Raw genomic sequence first — 27,728 nt, forward strand, 5'->3', positions numbered from 1 at the left:
ATCCTCGCTTCATTCTCAAATGTTATTGTTTGCCTAAAGTGGTGTAGACAAATTAGATAAACTATGACCAGGGATACAATCAGCCCACAAAGTCGTTTCTCTATAGTTAAAAGCGGCGTGTTCTCTGCCGGATTTTCCTCTTTGTACACAAGTTCAGTTCTGTTGGAATTAATTCTGTTAATTCTGACAATCGAAGTGCAGTTTATGAAAATACGTTCAAGACCCATCTGGCCAACGAGTGATGTGGATGTTGTCACGTGACTGCATTTTGGTTCATTTCATCAACTGATTCGGACCAGAGCAATCAGTGTGGTGTGAAAAGGAACCAAAACGCCTGAAATATCATTTTTCTCCCTTGGTCCAGACCAGATGAACCGAACTATGATGTGAAAGCACCCTATGTTGTCAAGCTCAGTTTGGAGCACCCTATGTTGTCAGCCATCAGGAAGTGAGTGCTTCTAATTGACTTCACTTTTCTCCGTTGAAACCTATGGGGTCGGTGTGTCCATCTTATATACTGTCTATGCTAGCTACTAGCTAGCAAACTGTAGGCTGTAGTAACTAATAGTACTAACAGTAACTCGCGATTGAGCGGCGAACTGATGCGAATGTGCTCGTTTGTTAGTAGGACATGTCCAGGAGCTCAGTGGCTCCAGTGTGTCATCGAGCCCCCGTTTTAGCCCCGCCCAAAAAATCCGGAACACAGCAATGGTAAAAACTGTTTAACGGTCTAACTCCACAATTCAGTACTTCACAGTTCAGTCTTTGTAATATGTTTTAGCAATACACTTCTAACATTTATAATGCGTTTAGATAATAATTTTTTTGAATTGCCTTTACAGGGACTTTAAAGGAATAAATCAATCAAAATTAAAGAGAATACATTACAGTCTGTCTGTTCTTTGTACCGAAAACTGAGCATTAAAAAACTGAGATCTCGCATGAAATTGGGATTTCTATTATTAAATTAAACTAACTGTGATCTCCTGAGAAAAATATAATATCGAGATCACAAGAAAAACATTGTATCTAAGGACTTCTGTTGCAGTGTATTGAAAAAAAAAAAAAAAGTGGAATATATAAATACTGAGGGTTACATCATTTGCAAATGTACTTCATGTGAGATTCCTGTTGTAAAGTCATCCATTTATTGTGCGGCATTGTCTATGGTCGAGGAAAGTTTCAAGTGTCCAACACATCAATTTCAAGGTTGCTGTTAGTTTTGAACTGGGCCAAGGACTGACATCTGTGTCTCAATAACAATTTTTTCATTTGAGAAAGAAAAGTGAGTGACCCTGGTAATATCGTTTATTATCAATGTGGGTGTGTTTGAATTGTGTCAGTGGGTAACCTACAGAAAGCCAAATCATGCACCGCTTGCGCACATAGTCCATGCAGTAATACACAAGGCCATAACAGCTGCCAAAAGGCACATGGTTGTTGTTTCAAGGAAGCACATTTGATTAATTTTTCCACTCTTTTTCTGTCATGTGACCTTCAGGCAGCTCTTATTGACTCCCTTATTCTCATGCACATGCTCGCATGCAGACTCAATCGCTCTCCTCCTCTCTTTCTTTATCTCGCTCTTGAGCCACATTGCCACTTCAACTCCGACTTTTCTGATGATGTCATCTTCTCAATCATTACCAGATTGTTCTATGGCTGGGCTGGAGCAGACACTCAAAGGGAGAGGGTCTTTCATATGTGATGGGCGGTTACTTTCTTCTTCTCAACTTACGTTTGATGAGTCCGCCGGGGTTTCACAAGACATATCCACAATCTTCGACCCTAAACTCCATATACGTACCATGTACAACAGACCCTTGCAGTTCTAATGGACAATCACACAAACATGTACACAAACCTGGATACAGACAGTATTTTGTCTTATGTTGCAGAAAGAGACTTATTTATTTGATTAACTTATATATTTTACCATTTAAAGATTTAGGGTCGGTATGATTTTTTGAAAGAGTTTTTGAAAAAAAGTGTCTTAAGCTCACTAAGGCTGCATTTATTTAACAAGTTACTTATATTATTTTTTTGTTTTTACCAACACGCAATATTCATGTAATAGCTCCATGTAGCTTAACACCAACAGATGTTGATGCAACATCTGAGCCAAATCGACTCAAATATTCCCCAAAGCCAGTATTCAACATGTCCAAGATGGTCTCCCTCAAATCCAAAATACACCCTTCTGATCATATCCATATGTCTGTCCAAAGCCTAAGGGCACCAAGAAGCTTCTTCAGATCCACAACAATCTTGGTCTTCCTTTATTTTCTCTTTATGTTCTCTTTCACCACATCCACTTTAATTTGAGATCAATCATACTCCCTCTCTCTCTTTCTCCCACCCCTTTCCATTCTCACGTCCATCCACCACATGCCATATTCTGTAAAGTTGTGTGAGAGAGTCATGGGAAGGAAAAGCATCTGGATCTTCTCAAGTACTCCTTCAGCGTCCTCTCACTAATCAAAGCTATTAAAACAAAGACTATGTGCCTTAAGTGAAGCGGAGGATTTGGGATATTGGATTTATTTGAATCAACAGTAATACATGTGTACAAAACAGAGTAATCCTCTGTGGCAATTTATTAGCCACATGTTACATGACCAAAAAGGGAATATGAGCCATGACAATTATATTAGGAGGATGGAGCTAGTTTCTCACATATGTACAGCTGTTGGCATTTTTAGACATTAGATGTACATAAAGATTTAAAGCGATAGTTCACTTTACATCCTTCAAAACCAGTATGAATATTCTCTGTGGCACAAAGAATACATTTTTGAAGTTTCCAAAACAAGAAATTATACCCCACTGACTTTTAATGTTTGGAACAACATGTGGGTCAGTACATGATAAAAATTTTTGGTGAACTATCCCTTTAAATGTGTTTAGGTATTGTTCAACTTCCCTGTTGCTCAAAAGTAACTTAAAACCTTTGGCATGAAGATTTGCAGCTGTCCATGTGAGAAATATTATTTTCCCAGTCAAAATGGAATCAGATACTGTCTCAGCAGCTGTCAGAAATCCCCGATAAATAGATTCTGACCTACTGACAAGCTCATTTGTGACAAAAACTTGAACTTGCAGACAGAACTATACAAAAGAGTCATACAAATTTAGATTTCTAAAATTCAAACAACTCATTTGTTTATCGGACTGGCAAGTGAGCTTAAAGATAAGATCGATTTTCGGAGAGGCTAGCAATAACAAGCTAGCTTTGAAAGTATACGATCCCACCCTCCCTTCAGAGCATCTCCAAAGCCACGCCTCCTTCAAAAGACATGAACGCATACAACAGGAAGCAAACAGAAGCATCACAAGAGACGGCATTAAACTATCTCATGTCTCAAAGCACATAACATTACAATAATAATGAACAAACCACTTAAAGAGCACTGACCTGTATCACCCTACTGCCGCAGATTAATTTCAGTGCTGGTAGTAATGCTATTGAAATTAGTGACATGACATATTAGAAGATTATGTGGACTCCATTTTGTGACACTTTTGACAACTTTTATTTAGAGCTAAAGCAGGAATGTCTCAAGCCTGCCTCTGGTTTTAATAACACATAGTCAGGTCAATATCACTAGACAAAACACAGAACATGCCCAGAGTGAAACACATTTAATAGTTTTCAAAGACTGCACCGTGTCACGGCTGTACTTTGTATTGTATTTTCTGCCGCGCGCGTGCGTGTGTGTATGTGTATGCGCGTGTTTGTGCTTTCCCCTACAGGTGCGCTGCGGAGGTGTGCGGTAATCAGGTGGATTGAGTGCACCGGTGCACAGGTGTGCCCATCAATAAAAGCTTCCTGTTTGGCGTCCTCTTGGAGCGTTCCTTCTTGTCACACCGATCCCTGGCCAGGACCGATGTGTTGATCTGCGTTGCGGCGTAATAGTGGAGTTTGGAGATAGACTTTCTTGTGAGAAATGTGCCAATAAAGAGAGTATTGTAACCACTGAAAAACGCTTTCTCCTCCTTCATTGTTGCTCCCTAGTAAGGGCGTAACAATTGGGGGCTCGTCAAAGGTTTTTTATTTTTGTTTGTTATTTTTGGTTGACTCGGAACTTAGAGCAGTTGTCTCTGGGGCACATCCGAGGTTTGGGGGGCGACTCGGCAATTGGTCGTTTTCCCAAACTTGCGGGATTTGGTGCGTAAATACCCGGTCTTGGGTCAACTGAAGACTAGGGTCTAGCTAATTTAAGTGGATGGTTTAGTTCTTCAAGTAAACCCGTATTCCTTATTGGGAAAAGAAAAGTTAAACAGAACTTTTTTTGAGTAGCCTAATATTTGCTGAGCGTGTGGTTACTGGTAATTATGGCGACCGATGTTATTGAAACATTTGCTCAGACTCCGTCTGAGGAATTGTTAGCGGGAATGACCAAAGAGCAATTGTTGGAATTAGCTGCGCATTATAAAATCGAGCTAACGTATAATGAAAAAAGGTCAAAAGACGGAATTAAGCTAGTCCTTGAAACTGCGCTGTGTGATCTGAAAATTTTGAAAAGAAAATCTAAATTGCCTGATTCCGCCGCGTTGCTTTCCTTAGGTACGCCTATTCCAACTAGACTTCCGTTGTCTGCTTTAAGCACTCTTTCATTTGAGCAGCAGAAAGAGTTGTTGCTGATACAGCGTGATACTGAGTGTGAGAAGCGTCGCTTGGAATGTGACATGGTACAAATGGAGCTACAGTTGGAGGAAAGCCGGCAACAATTAGAGCAACAGCATTTAGAGATTGAAAGGCGTAGACTAGATCTACAAGAATAAGGTAAACCGGTCGGGGAAGGTTTTGATATTGATTTGAGGAAACTGAGTGTGGCTCATAATTTACGTTTGGTACCGCCGTTTAATGAGGTGGAGATTTTTTCTCTCTTATTTGAGCGAGTCGCAGTAGCGTATAAATGGGGTGATGTTGAGCGCGCTATGTTGCTTCAGTGCGTTCTAACAGGTAAAGCCCAGCAAGCCTATTCTACGCTATCGGATGCTGACAGCCAGAATTACGAAGCCATTAAGGCGGCGGTGTTAAAGATCAATGAGCGTGTTCCAGAGAGCTATCGGCAGCAGTTTCGTACGTTACAGCGAAAGTTGAATCAAACAAATGTTGAATTCGTAAGATAATTGACTGTGCAGTTTGATCGTTGGTGTACAGCGGCAGATATTTCAACAATGGATAAATTGAGAGAGTTAATTCTCTTTGAACAATATAGGAATACACTTCCTAAGATTATTGCTACTTATGTTGCAGAGCGTCAGGTTAAAACTGTTTCAGAAGCTGCATTGCTGGTGGATGATTGGGAACTTATTCATAAACCCCGGGCCGAAAGGTTCAGTGAACGCCAAGTTCATACACGGCTGAATTCTCCCGTTGTCCCTATGGGACCAGTCAGGCGTTTTGTGAAAAAAACATCAAGTGACTATGATAGCTGTAACTATTATCTGGGAAAAGGACATTGGAAGTCGAATTGTCCAGTACTTAAGTCAAAGACTTCAAGTGCAAAGTTTGCTAGACACGCCCATTTTGTGAAACCTGCTGTCCTGGCTGCTTCGGTTCCTGCATTAAATCAGGCTGGTTTTTTAAAAGGAATACCGGAGGTAATGCCCAAGAATGTAGAGAATCACCAGCAGTTATTTAAACCGTTCATTTCTAATGGTTTTGTGTCGCTACCAGGTGGTGTTGACAAAGTAGCAGTGAAAATTCTTCGGGACACAGGGTCATCCGAGTCGTTTGTTTTGGAGTCCGTGTTGCCCTTCTCAACTGAGTCGCACACTGGTAGCTCGCTTTTGATTCGCGGAATTGGGCTTAATACATTATCCGTACCCCTGCATAAAGTTAATTTGACCTGTGATCTAGTGCATGGGGTGGTAGATCTTGGTATACGCCCTATTTTACCTGTTGACGGCGTCTCACTGATCCTCGGAAATAACTTAGCAGGTGGACGCGTTTGGGTTAATGAATCGCCCTCTCTGGTTGTGACTGATGCACCGTCATGTACTGATGGTTTGGATGAGAGTGCGCAACAGTATCCGAAAGTGTTCGTTGCGTGTGCAGTAACTCGTTCTGGTGCTCAGCCTAGGGTTGATGAGAAAGTAAGTGAAACTGAATCGTCTTTCGTTTTGAGTGATTATCCCATTGTGGTTTCTCGAGAGGATTTGTCAACTGAGCAGCAAAATGATGGAACATTAAAACCACAATTTGAACAGGTTGTTGACAGCACTGAAATTCGTGACAGAGCTCAAGGCTATTTTATTGAACAGAGTGTTTTACTGAGAAAGTCGTCCCCGCATGCTGTTGATGGTATGGGAGATTCTGTAATTCAGGTCGTACGTAATACCAGTAAAGTTTCGTTTGTTAGTGTTGAAATTGGCACACGACCAACTCGCCGGTCATGCGAGTGTTCAGAAAACGTATGACAGAATTCTTTGTTACTTCTACTGGCTCCGTATTAAAAAGGACGTTGCCAGTTTTATTAAGACCTGTCATACATGTCAGCTTAACCAGTCATTAAAACCAGCTCCTCTGCGTCCAATTCCGGCTGTATGTCAACCGTTCGAACATCTTATTATTGATTGCGTTGGTCCTCTTCCTCGCTCGAAAGGTGGAAGTGAGTTCCTGTTGACAGTGATGAGTCAAGTTACGCGTTATCCAGCTGCGTACCATTTGCCCTTGATTAATACGAAGTCTATTGTGAAAGCGATGACTCAGTTCGTGTCTATTTTTGGGTTACCGAAAATCATTCAATCGGACCAGGGAAGTAATTTTACGTCGAAATTATTTGCAGAAGTGCTTTGCGAGTTGGGTATTAAACACAATCTGTCAACAGCGTATCACCCCCAGAGTCAAGGGGCACTTGAACGTTTCCATGCTACGTTAAAACCATTATTGAGAGCCTACTGCCTGGAAATGCAGTGGGACTGGGAAGAAGGTCTGCCGTGGTTGATGCTAGCAGCCAGAGAGGTCACGCAGCAGAGTATTGGTTTTAGCCCAAACTAACTGGTTTTTGCGCACAAAGTCCGGGGGTTATTGGCTGTCTTACGTGATCAATGGGTTGACTCAGAACCGCCTGCAAAATTGTCAGAGTATGTACTGGGTTTATGTCATCGGCTTTCATTTGCTGGGGAGTTAGCTGGGAAATGTTTAAGTAAAACTCAGGGGAAAATGAAAAAGTTGTTTGACCGTTACACTGAACTTTACTTTACTTTACTTTATTGTCCACGTATTGGAAATTTGTCTCTGTCTTCACATACATCAGTACAACAATACATTACACATAAAATAAACAAAGCACACATCAATCATTACCATTTAAAATCTTGACAGCATTTGGCACAAAGGATAATTGGTAAACCTTCCTAATTACTCAAATCGGAAGTTTAGCGTTGGAGATCAGGTCATTGCACTTCTGCCTGTAGTAGATTCCCCGTTCCAAGCTAAATATACTGGGCCGTATGAGGTAATACATTGTGGGGCCATGGATAATTATACACTTCTGACGCCAGACCAAAAAAAGAGGTCCCAAGTGTGTCATGTAAATCTCCTTAAGCCTTATTATCAGCGAAACCGACCGGTCTCAATGGAAGTAGCCCCTGTGGTGCTGGTGGACAGCTCCCCCCAGTCGTGTGTAACACCGGTCATGACGAGCATGCCTATGGACGACTTAGAATCTCCTGATGACAGTGTGTTACTGGGTCGTTTAAATAATTCTGATACGTTGAAAAATTTGTCATCTAATCTTAAACATTTGGAGGCGTCGCAAAGTCAGGAATTGATCCGTTTGCTTTCTGAATTCCCGGAGTTGTTTTCGGATGTTCCAAACCAAACAACAGTGTTGGAACATGATATTGAGGTAGGCGACACTGCTCCTGTTCGTCAGCGTTTTTACAGGGTTGTCCGCTGAATAAACGAGAGGTTTTGGAGAAGGAAGTCCAGTATTTACTTGATAACCGGTTAGCAGAGCCCTCATTTTCCAGCTGGTCCTCGCCGTGTTTATTAGTTAAAAAATCTGATGGTACATTCCATTTTTTGTACAGATTATAGGAAGCTAAATTCTGTTACAAGACCAGACTCCTTTCCTCTGCCGAGAATGGAGGACTGTGTCGATCAGGTCGGTGCCGCAAAATTTGTGACAAAATTAGATTTACTGAAAAGGCTATTGGCAGATTCCACTGACAGAGCGCGCGCGCGTGAGGTTTCATCGTTTATAACACCAAATGGATTATTTTCTTACCAGGTTATGAGTTTCGGTCTTCGAAACGCACCGGCGAAGTTTCAAAGAATGATGAACCGGGTTATCGCGGGACTAAAAGGCGTGACTGTCTATTTGGATGACACGGTCGTGGTAAGCGATACATGGTCCGAACACCTTAACCGTTTACGCTTGCTTTTGGTCCGTCTCTCTCAAGCAAATCTTACATTGAATCTGGCTAAGTGGGAGTTTGCAGGAGCAACAGTAATGTATCTTGGTAAGGTAGTGGGGCAAGGACGGGTGCGTCCAGTGAGGGAGAAGGTGAGAGCGATAGACGAATATCCTGTTCCTGTTACGAAGAAGGAATTAATGAGCTTTCTGGGTCTGGTGGGTTTCTACCGCTGTTTTTGTAGGATCTTCTCTACGGTCGTTGCCCCTTTAACGGACCTACTGAAAGCTAAAGCCTTGTTTGTTTGGTCTGAGTCTTGTCAGAGTGCCTTTGAGGCAGTGAAAACGTTGCTAACTACGATACCTGTCCTTATGGCACCTCAGCTGGAAAAAAACATTTAAAATTCAGGTAGATGCCAGTAAAGAGGGAGCAGGGGCAGTGTTAATTCAAGAGGATGATGCGGGTATTGAGCGGCCGTTTTTTTTTTTCCGCGGAAGTTCAATAGTCAAAGGAACTACTCCACGATTGAAAAAAAGGCAATGTGGTGTGTGATGTGGGGGTAAATTTGTTGGTAATGTGTATAGGCCTATACTAAAATTGTTTGTTAGTGTGGTTATGAGTGCTTAAGTGTTGTTGGCGGAAACTTATTGGTTTTCTTTTCTTAAGGGGGGGTGCGTCACGGCTGTACTTTGTATTGTCTTTTCTGCAATGTGTGTGTGTGTGTGTGTATCTGTATGTGCGTGATTGTGCTTTCCCCTACAGGTGCGCTGCGGAGGTGTGCGGTAATCAGGTGGATTGAGTGCACCGGTGCACAGGTGTGCCTATCGATAAAAGCTTCCTGTTTGGCGTCCTCTTGGAGCGTTCCTTCTTGTCACACCGATCCCTGGCCAGGACCGACGTGTTGATCTGCGTTGCGGCGAGTTTGGAGATTGACTTTGTTGTGAGAAATGTGCCAATAAAGAGAGTATTGTAACCGCCGAAAAACGCTTCCTCCTCCTTCATTGTTGCTCCCTAGTAAGGGCGTAACAACCGTCTTACATTCATTTGAGCTGATGACAGTTCAATCTGCAAAAACTGAGTAAATACTTGCCTTAGGAGACAGATCTTAGTTAACTCAGAGATAAAGATCGATATACCTCCTCCACTCATCTTCAAGCAGTGAAATCATTGGTATACAGAGCTCCACTGTTTCCACTAGGGCTGGGCGATATGTAAATTTTTTGGCGATAATCGCATTAAAAAATCCGATAATTTCGTCTACTCCGCACTGACTCCGCCCATCTGCCCGCGCGCAGCGCCATTGCTCATGTCCGACGTCAATTTCCCCGGCATAAAATGGAGGACAACGGCTTAATATCCAAGAAATCTTCGATGCACTGTGAACTAACTTTAACAAAGATTAATAAATAGGCCTAATATAGGCTATTTCTCATGGTTAGTTCATTACATTCATTAACCTTAACAAATTAAACCTTATTGTAAAGTGTTATCATTATTATATATATATTGTATTTTATGCTGCTATTTTAAATAGCCTACCCATGATTTTTGTCATCACTTTAATATATCTTTTTATATTATAATAATTTTATTATAACACCTTTATTTTAATAGTATTTAAAACACAGGCCTATGGTTAACTTTTATATAAATTAACAACCGTTCAAGGTTAAGCTATAAGCTACAGATTAGAATTGCAGAACACAAACGCAGCTATTTTAAATGTATCTTAAAAGAAAATATGAATCTTTCTTAAAAGAAAAACAAATGTTAAATTAAAAGATTGATATAAAACAACTATATATCAAACCCTCAAACCCTTTGTCGCCGGTTCTGTTCATAATTTTTATGGACAGAATTTCTAGGCGCAGCCACGGGCCGGAGGGTGTCAGGTTCGGGGACCATACGATTTCATCTCTGCTCTTTGCGGATGAAGTTGTCGTGTTGGCCCCTTCAGACCAGGACCTTCAGCATGCACTGGGACGGTTTGCAGCCGAGTGTGAAGCGGCTGGGATGAGAATCAGCACCTCCAAATCCGAGGCCATGGTCCTCAGTCGGAAAAGGGTGGCTTGCTCTCTTCAGGTTGGTGAAGAGTTCCTGCCTCAAGTGGAGGAGTTCAAGTATCTTGGGGTCTTGTTCACGAGTGAGGGAAGGATGGAACGGGAGATTGACAGACGGATCGGTGCAGCTTCCGCAGTAATGTGGTCGATTGTTGCGTTAATTTTTTTAGAACTAGCCTAATGTGTCTATTTAAAAAAATGAAATCATATTGGTTTAATTTTGAATGATGATTTAGTTTTTTGATGATTTAGTTTTTTTATGATTTGAATTATGATTTTTAAAAATGCATTTATGATTTGCATATGCAACTGTTAAGACATGCTGGGTAAACCACAGTTACGGTGGTTTACAGATCACCTGGTTAAGGTGATTTTTAGGTGATTTTGTTTACCCATAGTTTAATTTTAAAATATAACTTTTTTTAATATATTACTTATGAAAGCAATTTGTCTTAATGATTGAATATTGTTCGCATTGAGTCTATAAAAAATTTTTTTTCAAAGGTTTCGCTCTCTCATTTTCTTTTTAGCATTAGTATTTTAAATGTTTTACAGGTTTCCATGTTTGATTAATATTTGTATTATTAATATTCTATTTAATATATTTTAATAGCTTTTAAAACTTTTAGCCAAGCTATGTCTCAATTATTTGTAACGTGCTTCTCTCTGCGTATGTATAATGAAAACAGACAACCAAATCTTATCCATATTAGGCTACCTTTAATGTTTTGCTTTAACACATAAGCTACTGTACTGTACTATGCATCAAAAACACTAAAAAGGTAAGTGTATGGTAACTACTAAGCTATTTATAATGTATTTGTTTATCGGTCGTAATTTTTACGATATTGTCGATTATCGTCTGGTAACACTGACTGTTATCGATATCACGATATTTAAGAGACATCGTCTATATACGATAATATCGTCATATCGCTCAGCCCTAGTTTTCACACAATAATGTTGTTCTGCTTTTAGAGATAAAGAAATACAACTCTTTCAGGCATTAATTGTGGATATGTTTGAATGAAAATCGGTTTTCTCTATAATATCCGCCGACGCTCCCTCTGGGCTCCCGTACTAGTTCCGGACGCGCTCAGCGCGTTTGCCATAGAGCTACACAAACAACATGGCAAAATGAACAAGACCGCGGCTGCACAAGCACACCCGCCAAAAACATTTGCAAACTGAATCTGCAGGGCTGCCAACTCTCACGCATTAATCGTGAGACTAGTTCAGACTCCACTGCTCAGCCGCAGTTGTCACTTGCCACACGCTCTCACGCTACACATTCATTTCTCACGCAGAGAAAATCGCGAAGCAAAGAGGACACTGACACAGACAGAGAAGGTTACGGTACTATTAATATAAAACAAATTCTCAGCTCTCAGATTCTGTCAATTTAATTACAAAATTCAAACAATAAACACAGTTTTGGCACTTGTAAATGTGACGTGACTGATCTCAGTTCAAGCAGCACCATCCCCACCAATCCCAATCCACCCATTTTATGTTATGTTACGTTATGTTATGTAACATTTTCACTGGCAGGGCCTGCCATCTTGGCTTGTTGTTTCTGATTGCACTTTATATAATTAAATAAAGCTAAAACTTGTTTTGAACAATTCATTTGTCATCTGCAGATTGATTTTAAATGGGGGGGGGGGGGGGGTCGATTTAAATCGTAAATTGGATTTGTGAAAAAATCGGGGATTTTTTTTAGGCCATATTGCCCAGCCCTACTATAACGCATATTTTGATTAGATAATAATCAAATGTTCCAAGTTAAATAGAGAGCATTGTACATAATATGCGAGTACTGTACATGGAAACAGGCCCCTTCAGCACAGTCTCCATGTTCATCTGGCAAATAGACATAATTAATATGGGATGTTACTAAAAAGACAAAAAAAAAAAAAGTGTATTTATATTACTATTATTAAATGTCGTTGCTCATGTTGATTTGACTTGGTGTCCCAAGAGAAAATTAAAACAGGATGACAATATTTACTTGATAATGTTTACATTATAATATGTATAACAATTGAAAGAGTGTTTCACTTACTCAAATGTGAGCCAGTGAGACTTGTTTATAGTAAATGTTTTTTTTTCTCAGTGTGACATCACCTGGGATTTCATACATTTGCAGCATCACATGCTATAGAAAGAAGTATTTGTAACAACCAATATTAACAAAAATAATAAGCTGATTTATCAGAAATATTCTTTCTACACACACATTATAAATCCAACAAATGCTTCTTTCACCAGTTAAGATGCTTCCCACAATGAATGTACCGCTTACACTACAGTAGCTGTGTAAAACAGACTTAAGGTACACCGTGTAGGAATTTCTCCCATCTAGCAGTGAAATTTTGCATTAAAATGAAGTGCTCTCTAGCGCCTCTCTTTTTCAAATGCATGTTGCAACTATGGAAGTTGTTATGTACCAAGAAGCTATGACAACATGTCTTCCAATAGCACTTTATCGAGTTTTCTTTTGGGTGATGAGGTTTGTTATTTCAAACGAACTGCAACTTGACACACAACGAACAAACAAATGTTACAGTATGAATCACAGACTGTAAAAAGCATCTCCTGTGGCTTGGCATAAGCATGATCCTGCATTATGAATTACCATGCATTGCAGCCTTTCGAATTTGCCTGGACAGTGACAAGCGCCTCTCACTGATCTCCATGTCCGTTTCAACTGTTTTCAGTCACGTGACGCTGGCTCTGAACGAAAACGCATTGTGAAAACGTGTTAAGGTAGGCTAGTGCTTTTTGTCCCTCTCTGCTATTATAGTTTTTCAAAATGGGGGAAAAACATGGAAGCGTCCTTGGACTTACTCGTCCAATGTAAATAAAGATAATAAATTTTTCACTTACGAGGATCAGTCAAATCATTGGCAGAGGTAATTTACACCAATGAGGACATATTTATGAATAAACATTGATTTTAGCTAATAAAATACTTTTAAAAAAACTACAGTGTACCTTTAATACTCTAATGTTTTACATATTTTTTTTTTATATGCCAAATATGTTCTGTGAATTCAATTTCAAATAGAATGCAAAACTCCAATTAATCTTGATGTTCATTTACTAGGCTTAAATGTCCCTTCTCCCACTTATATTACTGCCTCCAATGCAAGTGTTCATCACAGAAACCGCTTCATCGCTTCACCCCAGAGTGAGGATAATCGGGAAAGCTTCCAAATTCTGTGGTGGAAGAGCTTGGCAGATAGGCCTGAGGCATCATGTTTAAGAGAGAACCCTTAGTCCTCCATTACTGCTCTCGGTTCAGAACGAAAACTCTATCAGTGTTTGCAGATAAATCTACAATGTGGGGCTGTTTTTGCTCATACTCCATTGCCAAGAATGTACACAATTTTCCAGATTATAATAGGCTCAGAGAGACTGCAGCTACACCAAGCTATTTGTCAAAAGGCAGGGACTTGTGTTGTTTGCTTTATTGGAAACACGGAACAGACTATCTGGCTCTAACATATAGCTGGGGTTTTTTTTAAAAGGAAGAAAGAGATTGGAAAATCTGAAAAATTTCACAATCACTCTTTGCCCCATTGTAGGAAACTAGTGAGTTAAGGCGGGCGTACACGGTGCGAGTTCGGACACTCGGGAGGTCGTGAGATATTGCACACGTTACGAGTCAGTTAAACTGATAATCGCGTCAAAGCAGCTGGTACACGGCACGACTGTCCTCCTGCACGAATTTTATCCCGAGCTGGTGGTTAAACACAGTCTCTGTGAGAGCTTTCAATGTTTCAGGCAATAGCTTCAGATAGAAAAATGACAGAAATGTGTGTGCAAATGCAGATACTGTAACAGTAGCCATTCCGTTCAACATAAAAACATGAGAGAGAGAGAGTGTGTGTGTGTGTGTGTGTGTGACAGTGTATGCGCATGCTGTGTGGTTGCTGCCACTGAGGTATAGCCCCATCGATCTAGCCTGTGAGGCGGTTGTGTATGATTTGGCAATAGGGGACAGCCTATACGCTGGTGAAAATCGGGCCGACTCCCCGAATTTTTTAAACATGTTTAAAAATGATCGGGAGGTCGGGGAGGTGCTCATAACGTGCTCGGCTCGGCTCGTAATTCCTCTCACACGCTGCGAGCCGCGACCATGCGAGCATCACCGATTTGCACTCGATTTCTCCCGAGTGAAAAAATCATCTGCGAGCTCGTAAAACAGCAAAAAATCGCACCGTGTATGCCCGCCTTTAGTGAGTTATTTCCCCACAACAGGCCTGATACTCTGAGGACAGGCTAATCTAGCATGAAAAATCTCCACCAAAAAGAAAAGAAAAGGTGGTTGTGAAAGTATCTGGTGTGTGAGAACATTAGTTTGTTGTCCATGCCAGCAAATCTTGACACATCCATTCCATCCTACCCAGCTGCCCACCTCCCACATCCTTTTCAGAGTTATTGCAGTTGCTAAGTCTTCTACACAGCAGCTGTTTTTCTCAACAATGCTGTTGACCTAATTGTGGAGAGAGAAAATTATCTAGAAGAATGTGACAGAGAACCCTGGGATTTTTCAACAAGTTGACCATCTCAGACAAAGAGCTGTTGAGTGTCATGCACTTCTTTCAGTAGTTTATCCAGTGCATGGAGAATATATACTACTGTGGTTTATTAAAGGGATAGTTCAACCAAAAGTGAATATTCCACATTAATTTACTCACCCTAATGTTGTTCCAAACCGGCATGACATTCTTCTGTGGAACACAAAATTAAAAAAAGAATGTACTGACCAAACTTCTCAATTTATTGAAAGGGGGGAGGAGGGGGGGGGGGGGGGATGACTGTTGAGCACCACAAATAAATAAAAAACAATAAATAAAGTTGTGCTCTATATTATCTATAAAGTCTTCTGAAGCCCCTAAACGGAGGATGTTGAGGGGGTTGCTGTTTCTGTTTATTTATTAGATTGTCATAGCTCGCATAGTAACTCTGTGTTTAATTTTCAAGTGGTTAACGAACAAATTTGCGGTGTTCCCTTGCGTTGCAGCCACTAACTACCATGTAGCAAATCTTGCACGTAGCATGTTTCAGCTCGTCGTCAAATTCCTCGAAGCCAAACTGTTCCCAGACAACAGAGTTGGTTTTGCCTTTTTTGCTCACCAAACACTGCTGTGGCTGCCCTCCTTCTGCCATCTTTACTCGCGCTGAGTTTTTAAATTCCAGCGTATGATGCACACGACTGAGAGAGTTTATGGTTGGCTTCGGGAGGGGCGGGTGTGTGCTTGCGGGCGTCATTCAGAACACAAGACAAAATAAGAGTGTTCTTGCAAAACAGAATATGGCAAAATAATCGTTTTTACACGATTGTACTATTTTGGTGATCGTTGGGAACCAAAATCGGAAAAAAAAATCAATTAATTGCACAGCCCTAATTGTGGGTTTGGTGAAGTGTACTAAAAGCAAATATCACCACGTGTAGCCTACTTCTATAAGGCCCGCCCAATCAGCCCAATGACAGGTTTAGATGTGGGTGAAGGTTTCTGCATGTTCTGTCTTTTCAGTGTGACAAAGTTATTTAATTCCAATTTACTTATCTGACTGCATTTTATCACAACCTTGAATTTGGGTTAGAATGCTAATTGATTATTGATCATTTGTATAATAGTTTAACTATACATTTGATTATTCTATTTACCTCTTTACTCTTATTGTGCTCATTCTAGAGATCGGCTGGTGACCGGAATTGGCCGATTTTCACGTGATCGGCCGGTCAGTCTGACATGCCGATTTTATGCCGGTCAAATGCACTCATGCGCCACATGATTAACCTTTTGAGCGGTACGGTGACTACTGGCCCATATATGGGATTTTTTATTTCTGTGCCCGAGAGTACGGTGCCACATATGGGATTTAGAATGTTCAGTGACTGACATCGCATAACTGCCAGATTCAAACTGTGCTTTCGCGCCCTGGCTGACACAGAGCCATCAGCACTGTCATATATCACAACTATGCAGTGTTTTCAAACACATAATGTTTATTTTGGGTTTCAGACATTTAAATACACAAGCACGAGTAAAACAATACATTTGGAGTTTGTAAAATACACACTGATGTCTGTGGAGGGAGCAATAACAATCTATTCAAATATTATTTGCCAACATGTGTTGTCACATGTCTGTCCTGTCTTGTGATGTTTTGTTATTTTGGGCCATGTGCTCTGGTCATTGTCTGGTCCCTCACCCTTGTTATCTGATTATTGGTTTATTTGTCCCACCTGTCCTCCTCGTTACCCTCCTTTGTTTGCCTTCCTATTTAGTCTACCTGTGTTTGCTGTCCTGTGCTCGTTCGTTGTTATTGTTACGCGTGTTAGTCGCGTGGAGTTCTGTGCCTGTCCTGCCCTGTCCTGCCCTGCCATGAGGTGGCCCTGCCACCTCTTTTCATTAGCTTTCAATATACCCTGACTTGAGCGACTATACTTCTCTTTGATGTGTATCTTTACTGGTCTTACTGTCTTCCCTTATTGGCCTTGTTAAGCACTTTGGTCAACGCCAGTTGTTTTTAAATGTGCTATACAAATAAAATTGTATTGTATTGTATGTCTGTGTTGGATTAAGTTCTGAGACCTTGGATTTCTTTTGTTGGTTTGTTTATTTAATGTTTTATCTTTATTAAACCTCTTCATTTCACTCCACACTTGAGTCCTCTTTTCCATTCTCCACTACCCACCGTGACAGTGTTATTCATATCAGACAAACATAGTGGAAGTAACTATAAAGTTTACTCTATTCTTCTCACAGTTCACCAGCCACTTTCTTGCATGTATTTCGGGAGAAACTGATGAATTTACATGCTGTAAATCCGACTGACAGGACAACATGGCGGCACCCATCTCACGTTATAGATCAAGATCAAGATTATTTATAAAGGTTTTTAAACGACCAAACACTCACAAGTATTTAAGAATCGGAATATCACATAGTTGATGACATGGTAAGCAAGTTTGTGAATATTTTGAAGGAAAAAGGAAATAAAAGCGACATCTGTCATACAGTGTTATTGTGGCTGCAATGTATCGCATGACGCGTCACCATGGAAACATTAAAGGGAATGTTCTAAAATAATCGTCGCCTTGAAAAACTCATTTGGGGGGGCTGTTAGAATTAGGGGTGCACCGAAATTTCGGTCGCCGAAAATGGCATTATCGGTTTCGGGCCGAATTAAAAAAGTTGATGAATGTCAAAATGAATGTCAACCGCGCCCCTCCCATCCGCGCGCAAGCGCTTGGGTTTCACTCACGGTCGAGCTGTTATCACTTGTCACCCACCCCTCCCCTCCGTGCTCAAGCAGGTTTCACTCAGGGTCGAGCTGTTTGCACGCGTCTGCAAAGATTAAGCATGTCAGCGGTATGGAAGTATTTTAAAGTTTCAGATGAGGACAACCAGCGCCGCCGCTCCCACCACGCGCATGAGCTGAGAGGGCACCAAAAAATTGCGTAATGAAAAATCAATAATTATAATGCCGATATTATTTCAGTATAGAAATACAGACATCCCAAGTCTCCCGGAAGTTCCGGGAGTCTCCCGCATATTGATAGCGGCTGGCCCTGTCCCAAATGGCACACTCCGGACTTGTGGACTTCCTCAGAGTCCTCACTTTGGTGACATCATGTAGTGCAGACTTATAGGGCCTTTGGTGCGAGTCCACGAGGGCGCATTGAGAGGTATTTTTGGGACAGACTCGATCGCCACGCCGGAAATAGGAAGACGGTCCGGTTGTTGTTTAAATATTATATTTCTACATTTACATATGATTCAGTAAAGCCCTGACATTCGGTTATATTTATTTAATGAATCATAATGCGATCGTAGCCTATTATTCAGTGCACTATTTATGTATATATTAAATATAAATATATATTTATGTTTGCATCAACCACTGGTTGATGACCATATATGTTTGTATAAACTGTAGGTAATAACTGGTAAAATGTACACATAGGTCATAAAAACCATAATGATATTTACACTTAAATATTTTCTTCTCATGTTAACGTGAGCGAAAGCTCCTCCCATTCGTTGTCTGATTGGCCTTTCGCAAATTCGCAAGGATTTCTGGGTAGTTAAAGTGCGTGAAACCTGCATCTATGCGGGCTTCGCGGAAGACAGCTTCAAGGGTACAAAGGGGGCGCTGCTGAGCACACTTCAGAGCGTTACAATGATGAATGGGACGGTCTACGGACTCGTAGACTCAGCGAGCACGCGCAATTTAAGTCCACGAGACCGTAAGTCCACATGAAGTGCGTAATTTGGGACAGGGCCACTGATGCCCGCGAATTAGTTAAAATCTCCGGAATCTACAGCGAGCGCGCCCGCGAGACAGAGACTGTGCTCCAAACCGTGTAGCGCGTGCACGGCAGAGAGGGAGAGAGAGCAAGAGACCGCGCGCGTGTGCCTCATGAAGCGCATGTAATATAAAATATAGGCCTATATAATATATAACATATTTTAGGTTTTGTTATGTAACTGTTAGTGGTAATAAAAGTTTGATGATTATTCTATTGGTTTGTGATTTTTCATTTCAGATCCATTCAAAATTAAGCAATATAAATAAATATATATTAAAGTTTTTAAAAGAAGCCATTTTCGGTATCGGTTTCGGTTTTCGGCCAAGTGCATCCTAAATTTTCGGTATCGGTTTCGGCCCAGAATTTTCATTTCGGTGCACCCCTAGTTAGAATATTTTAAACTTACGCGTGAAAGGGGTTAAAGAAAAAAAATAGAAAATAAATATTTGTGTGTGCTGTAAAATGGTTAGAAAAAATGAAATCGGAATCGGCTAAAATCGGTATTGGCAGGTCAGACTCAATGAAAAATCAGAAATTGTATTCAGTGCATCTCTAGCTCATTCATTTGGTTACCAATGCCGCTGAGGGTCTCGCGTTTCCGTTCTTTTACGCAGATTCCACGGTCACAAACTCGCCAGTCCGATCATTGATCAGAGATTATGGCTAATGCTATTCAATAGGCCCCCCATGCTTGCCATTATTTAAATAGCAGTTCTGTTTAGCCCCCTTTAGTAGTCTATATAACATCTTTATTTTAATTTTAAAATGAATTAACTTCAATACAGGCCGATCTGACTACAAATTGCACCTTGAGCCTCCCGCAACATCTCTTTAAATACCAAGACAGAAACCACTTTCAAGTGGAAACATGAGCTAATAATGGGAAAATGCATTTCTTAAGTCTCCAGACCTGGGTAGTTTACACCTTAAGGAAAAAAGGTGATTTTGCATTAGGACACACCCACCACAGTAAGCAAATCATTTCTCTAAACTCTTAAAACCTTTATTACCATTTTGTTTTACTTATGTGGGAATGAGACATTTTTACCAGTCACACTGAGACATTTCAAATTATACCAAACATGTATAGTGTTGTGTTAATTGTTCACATTAAACCATTTAGATTTTTGGGTGAATTTCAGGTAATTTCAACATGTGAAGAGGAAAGATGGACAAGAGGGGGTGAAGAGAATGAGATGTAAATCAAGACAATACAGAGGTGATCAACTCGGTGTGATTGAGTCTCGGATGGGGATGCTAACTTAGCAAGAGAGAGTTCAAATGTTAATTTCATTTGTTTTCTCAGTCACCCTCTCTTCGCGTTTTCTCTTACACTTTTCACCGCTGCTTCCTGATGGTTTAGAGGACTCCAAGTTACACCCTATTGTTTCAAAGAGTAGTACAAATAGTATGGCGAGCACATAAATTATAAATGCCTCGTCCATTTGGGGACGTGCGCACGCAGTCAGCGGAGGCTTGTGGTGCCGAGCCAGACAAAAGTATTACAAGGCTTCTTCCTTTACCCATAATCAGATACACCCTCTAAGACATACTGAACTGTACACACTTGTAGCAAAATACTATCTGCACTTTAATAACCTCAGCTGGGATCCATAAATTAATATACAACATCATTCAGAAACAGTCTAGAGGTAAAATCTGTTCTCATCTGTTGTTTTTCTCTTACTCCCTCTTCCTCATTATGAGGACAAAAGGACTTGTAGAGTTCACACATATAATCATAAATCCACAGCGGAGTATTCAAGATCTTTTACCCAAATACAATACTTGCAATGACACAAATCATATCCCGTAAGGACAAACAAAACACTTGCAGGAAACTGAGACTTTAATAACAAACAGTTCCTTCAATTTGCAAAAGTAAAAGTCCTTTGTTGGCTTGTTCAGGGTTGCCTGGCACTTGTACGTACTTATGTTGATTCTGCACGGAAAAACCATGAGTCAGATTTACTTTTTGATAAATTGCCTATAATTGCGGATAGCAGCAACTGGATATTAAGCCATGCAGACAATCCAAAGGAGCTGAAAAGAGTATTGCAGAATAAGAAAGTCATAAAATACAGAGAGCTGTATATAAGCATTTTTTGTTTCCATTAAATACACAGCAATCAATTTCAGGGTCTCAAACTAATTTAATTGTTTTCATGACTTGTATTTCAGGTTTGTTACTCAATACTAAATTGCATTGAATTGACAGCAGAAAATGCACAGCCTACCGTTTATTACAAAGTTAAATTAATTTTAAACAGATTATTTAAACAGATCTGAGTTGATTTCTCATATTGGCACAAAATGCGATTCGGCTTGACATGAGTGTAACGTTTTATTTATTTTAATACAGAATTTGAGCTATTGAACCAAAACAGTCCTTTTAAAAAGTAATTTAGTAAGTAAGTTTTCTGTGTCAGCAATGAACTATTCCAAAGCACATATTTGCATTTCTAATAAAAGTTTATTTAATAATTTTAACTTAATTTGCTTTTAAAAAAAATGGCAGTTGCCATTTCCTCGTTTTGTTTTACCTCATTGCCAAAAGAGTTTAAAATGCCAATGAATGGTTCACTTATTGGACTGTTTTATTAATTCCTTATTTTTTTGTCAGTTACATTCAATATACTTTTAAACGAATTAAATTCAAATGTATTCATTTTAATTTCAGTTTTATTTTAATTTATACATTTCTTTATTTGATTCCTTTATTTTATTTTTAATTGGCACACCAATGGCTTGAATAAATCAAAGATCTTGAAAACTCACAGGGAAAACCTGACAGACATGATGGATTAACAGACATAATTTAAACAGACAATAGTTTGGCCATAACAAACAATAACACAAGAACTGTGAGCTCTTTACCAGTGTTTACCTTACAAGTTAAATCACATGCTATAGAGTGTATCTAACAATGCTGCTTTACAAATGAACTAATTGTGTGAATGCCTAAGATTTGTTATTATATATCTCAAGCACACTGTTGTTTCAAATAAACTCCCAAATATGAATTTGAATGCAAAGATGATGTGTAAATTTGCATTACACCACTGAATGGTTGTGAGCTTTGGGTCATAAAATGGGTCACAAAACATTTTGAAACTCTATTCAGCTTTGATGCATCAGCCACACTGAATCACAAGAGGACCGTTCCTGCTATTAGTCTACAATTAAAAACATTGAATAAAACATCACTTTTTATGTAGCATATTGCTAAATATTGTTCATAAGTTTGTTCTGACAACAATTTCAGAATGATAAATGATCCTTGTATGCCACAAGATTAGTTACATAAGAAAAAAGCAATTATCCAGTCTAATGTTTAATTTTAGACACTAGACAATAAACAACTCCAAGACAAAGTCTTTGACAGTTCATCCAAGACAAGTATTAGAGGTCTCTTAATAAAACCAGACATGCAGACAGTATTTTTGTTCTTTCAAAAGAAATCTAAGTTTTTATTGCTTTTGTCTCATTAAAAGATAAATAGCTAGAAGGAGAAAATGTACATTTTGCCAGAGTCAAGTGTTGAACTTTTTCCTTTACCATTACCTCAGAGGTGAACACGACGAGCAGCACTAGATTGTCCTATTTGTGCAGATGAGAATAATTTACTTTTAAAACTGTGATCTCATTGGCTTGACCTTGGGAGAGCAACTCACAGAGTGACTCAGCCAAAATAATCTACAGGGGGGAAAAAAGGAGTGAGCAGGAGACAGCACCTCATACCATAGAAATCACAATCCAACAATGCATTTCGTGTTCACATTTGCATTTTATGAAGACACCCAAAAGAAAACAAATTGCAAATAAAATTATATATCAGACTTATCATACAAGTTCAGTCAGTTATCTTCTCAGTGACTATTGGACACTCTAATAGATGACATTAAAATCCTGTAATGTTTTTTTATTACAGTAATGCACTTTATTACATTACAATAATGATATATGAAAGCAACATGTAGGGTGTGGGATGTTGTGAGTGCATACATAATTAAAACCAAAGCCGCACAATTGCTGCCAGCTCTACGATCTCCATCACAGCCAGCTCCCATAAGGGACAATGGTACTGATCTGAGTTCAGTTTAGCCTATTGTTTTCCATTATCTAGTTACCACAACAAATAGATCAGAGTGACTGCTGACATGCCTGCTGAGAAAGGCTACTGCCATGCTAACAAAAGCATACCAAAGAATAGCCATAACCAAACCATGTGGATGTTGTATGGACACTCCTCATGAAGTCTAAACAAATAGCAAAATAAGTAAAAGAAAACACCATGCAACAATACAAAAATAAAAAGGAACAATATTAAGGCCCTTTCACACTAATGTTTAATCAACCAATTGCCTGGATTTAATATACAAGTAGTAAATATAGCAGACAATAGATAATCACGACACGGAGGCGCCAGCGCCTGAACTGCAGCTCGTCTCATAAATGAACCGAAACTCAGCGTATAAGGTATCCTACTTGCCTCTCACATACCTGAGAAATGTATAGAAAGTTTGAAATGTTTACTTTTAAACAGAACAATTCAAAACGAAAGAAAACCGACAGCTCTCTGCTTATGTAATCCGTATGAAATGTGCATTTCTCTCTGGCGCATTCACTACTGCGAAGATCGCGAGTCAGCATCGTCAACTTCATCTTTATTAATAAACAATTAAAATGTCTCCTTGCTATATTTGACATATTCATAATCATTACTTTTGCCGGTTCTTTGTGACAGCTTTTAGGTGCTTTATTGGCAGCGCCACCCTTACATGTTACATGAACGCGTCACCACCGCATCAAAAACATGATTGCACTATGAAAACACCACCTAAACATAGCCTGCTTAGAAAGATAACACAGAACAAATAGAGTAATGCACATACGTCCATCTCGCAAATGTACAGTCTTCTAACATCTTCACCTATTAGCCCCTTTTCCACTGGCCAGCGCGAGCACAGAGGCCGAAATCATGCCTCGCGGCACTCCTGTAAAACCCACCCTAAACACGCCTTCAATGAACTATGTCACACAATACAAAGGTACACCAGCAAGAAGGAGATGAATGAAATAAATTGCTATCCAAATAAATCAGAACCGTAAATCAGACTACCATTTAGTCTATTTACAAACGACACTATTGACTGACCACGAAGAGGTAACTTACTTGCATTTTTCATTCATTAATGTCTCACGTTTTTTTTTTTTTTTACAATTAAAACTAAGTGTTAGGGCTGGGCGGTATGGCCTGAAAAGAAATCCCCAATTTTTGCACAAAAAAAATCCGATTTACATAGATTTTTTTTCTCCACTATTTAAAAGAAATCTGCAGATGACAAATAAATTGTTCAAAACAAGTTTTAACTTTATTAAATTGGCGGATGTTAAAGAGAAAACCGATTTTCATTCAAACAAATCGACATACACTACACATTCGAGTTAATCGATAAAATCGATTTATTGCCCAGCCCTACTAAGGCCTCATCCACAGTACTGCGTTTTAGTTTAGAAACAGAGAATTAAAACGAATACGATCTCCATCCACACCAGCGTTTTAGCTGCGTATTAGAATTGATCTACGTCCACATTAAAACAACTGAAAACGCGGATCACGTGACCATTCACCAACACTGGGCATGCACGTGCCGGTGTAAACAGGCGCATGTAGGCAGTTGTAGCATTGTAAAATGCAGAATTTACTTGCACAACAGCTGCTAGCAAAGACATCAACATCAGTAACGCATGTAATTCGTTATCCATGTTGCAGTCACTAACGTTACGTAGTCCAGGCTGTTTTTGTATGTTTTCTTCCCGGGGACGGGTCATGTGATGGGTGTCTGACGAATCAGGGAAGGATACGCCATGACTGATGACACCCAATCATAGAGCCGAGCGTGAGCCTCTGCGTCATCGTTTGTCAAGTCCTCCGTTTTGACCGTCTTCACTAAAACGCCCACCGGAGATTCAAAACGCAAAACGGGGAAGGAGCGTTTTTAAACTTCTCCGTTTTAGGTCTTCGTTTTTGCCGTTGTAGTCTGGACGGGAGGTGCAAACATAGCAAAAGGTCTCCGTTTCTAAACGAAAACGCAGTAGTGTGGATGGGGCCTAAGTGTGTTGTAATGCAAGCGTTACTGAACATGTACCGAGTAAAATATTACTGAAAATTGATTAGTAATGCCTTACACTACTGCGTTACAGCAAAAAGCAATATGTTACTGTAATGCATTACTTTTGTAACGAGTTACTCCCAACACTGCTTAAATAAACGTTTTCACTAACCACGAAAAAACATGTACATGTACATGCATGCTGCTCAGATTATTGTAGTGTGGGCTCGATATAGTGTAATCAGACTTTAGCCATGTAAACGTTATATGTAAAGTAAATAAGCACAAATGTCAAAAAACCTCCAGGACCCAGAAAACACCTCAGACCCCAGAGGGCTAATGGTAAACTAATAGTATTTTTTATGATTCTTCTTCTTGAATTCCTGTACAACCTCCTGTTGACATATGGAGAAGATCTACCTGTATGCTGTCCAACCCAATGAAACAATATAATGTTCAATGTAATGTGGTAATTGATTCAATATTTGAGGAACAAATGTGAGCTTTGTGAAAAGTTAAGTGTATGATCATTAGCAGACTACATTGTGCTTAATGAGTCATCATGATGCTTAGAAATGTGTTGAGTAGTTATTTAAAGGATAATTCCGGTATTTAACACCTTGAGTCTATATTGTAGTTTGTTTTGGATGAACAAGAGTGGTGGACAACATTTTTTTGACAATGGTTCCTCTCTCGAGTTTTTGACTATAAAAGAATTGGCCATGGACCCATTTAACATTGGAGTCAATGTGCATGTCCGAAAATGTCATTAAAACAGCCAATAATGTTCGTTTACAAAACTGTTAAACTCACCAAGTGGTTAGTGGTGTTCGTTGATGATTATAAACAATATATCGTCGCAATATATGATTCCAATCCGTTTATTTTGCTATAGTGGAACTATTTTTTCAGACACTTCACAACCCTGTAACTTAGTACAAAATGACGAATAAAACACGACAGAAACTGTATTTCGCAACACTTTTTGTTTCTTGAACATCAACGAACACCACTAATCACTCGGTGAGTTTAACAGTTTTGTAAACGAACATTATTGGCAGTTTTAATGACATTTTCGGACATGCACATTGACTCCAATGTTAAATGGGTCCATGGCCAATTCTTTTATAGTCAAAAACTCGAGAGAGGAACCATTGTCAAAAAAATGTTGTCCACCACTCTTGTTCATCCAAAACAAACTACAATATAGACTCAAGGTGTTAAATACCGGAATTATCCTTTAAGCTCTTTTCTCATATTTGTTCTAAATCTTTTCAACTGACCTAAAGAACCAGTCTAATGCACTGCACAATCTTTTTTCTTTCCAGTACAAACTGGTATCCAATAGACCAGAAAAGGTTTGTTTTTAATCAATAATCCTCAATCCTGTTGTCTCATCATTTCAAATTAACTTCAATTCTTGTCTTTCCTGGAAGATGGCTGGCTGACTGAGTGTGTGTTTGAATCAACATGTGGTTCATATTGCACTCATAACATGGACGGCTTGATTTAGCCAAAACTATTCAAAGCCTAAAACCGCAACAGTGAACACTCCAGGGATCACAAAGATAAGGGGATGAAATCAGGCACAAATACACAAGGAATCATGCAGATGAGCACATACATACATGTATATACACACACACAGTCAGTCACACACACACGGGCTGTTTTGATCCTTAAAGAGGCCTTTACAAACTGCCAACTCAGCATATTATGACTGATCGAATGTGGAGCACAAAATGAGTCATGCTTCCTGATTAATGCTTTTAACAAGCAAGACTCTTAGGTCGAATGGTCGCAGGATGAGAGGGACAGAACAAAAAAAGAAAGAGAAAACAGACAGAGACTCAAACCGCTGTACTTCATTATCTCCAGCAGTTCAGCAGTTATTTTTCACAATAAACGTGTCAAGTGACGCACATCCAGTAATGTGTGATTCAACACATTTCCTCAAACCCAAAGCACACCCAAACACATGGATCTGATGAACTTTTCTCTCTTTCTCAATCTCAACTCTATTGTTTTGATGCAGTATTTTGACTTCAACTTTAGCTCACCTAGAGGGGATCCTTTAAGCTGACGTACTGTCCTCTATGGAACTGTTGGTTTGACCATTCGTGAACTTTGCAGTGCCGTATGCTTTGAAAGGACATGTACACACACACAGCATCCGTGGTTTAAATGGTCCATGCATCTGTGTCAGCCCTTAAGAACAGAGAAACATTTTGAGCCAATGTTGAATAGTCTTTTCCACTGAATGTTTTTACATTGGTTACACTAAAACAGTTCAAGCATTTAAACAAGGGATATACAAAATTGTATGGCAAAGCAAACAATTCTTTAAAATTTACTTTCCCGTGTCTTGTTTGCACCCCACACCAAACTGCACAAATTTTATATTACCTATAAAAAATAATTTCAGTAACCACTCCATGACAAGTACTGGATTCAGTTCCTCTAGTGATTTGTTTTACACTCTATCCGAAGGAATGCTCTCACGTCTATAACGAACAAACCTCTGTGTTGTCTCAGTCAGAGATGATCACAAAGCCTTAACGTAGGGAGCAGGAAAAATACTTCATGTTTTTTTTTCTGTGTTCAGCTGCATTCAGTCCCATTGCAGTGGAAACCAGATGCTTGGGCTGTAGCTTTAAATTTGTTTATTCTGTATGTTTGGCTAAAGGATGCAAACAGACAGCATGAGAGAAAACAGATGCAAAAGTGTGCAAAAAATCCCTGAAGTCTTTTTCAAAACAGAAAGACTGGGAGCAGGGTGTTGGGAAAAAACTGTACTTTTTTTTTTTATCTAGATGTTGGAGCATCCATGTTTTAATGACATGTCTACAT

General features: G+C 39.6%; 1 long non-coding RNA gene across 1 annotated transcript in view; it reads right to left on the bottom strand.

Annotated features, from left to right (window-relative positions):
• Positions 1 to 27,728, bottom strand: part of LOC306995266 — an 86,446-nt gene that overhangs the window by 41,290 nt on the left and 17,428 nt on the right. Inside the window, exon 2 of the long non-coding RNA XR_013796826.1 lies at positions 26,939 to 27,086. This is a non-coding gene — a long non-coding RNA (uncharacterized lncRNA). The remainder of the gene's footprint in view (positions 1 to 26,938; positions 27,087 to 27,728) is intronic.

Source organism: Phoxinus phoxinus, assembly GCF_949152265.1.
Source record: "Phoxinus phoxinus genome assembly, chromosome: 3".
In the NCBI taxonomy this organism is placed as follows: Eukaryota; Metazoa; Chordata; class Actinopteri; order Cypriniformes; family Leuciscidae; genus Phoxinus; species Phoxinus phoxinus.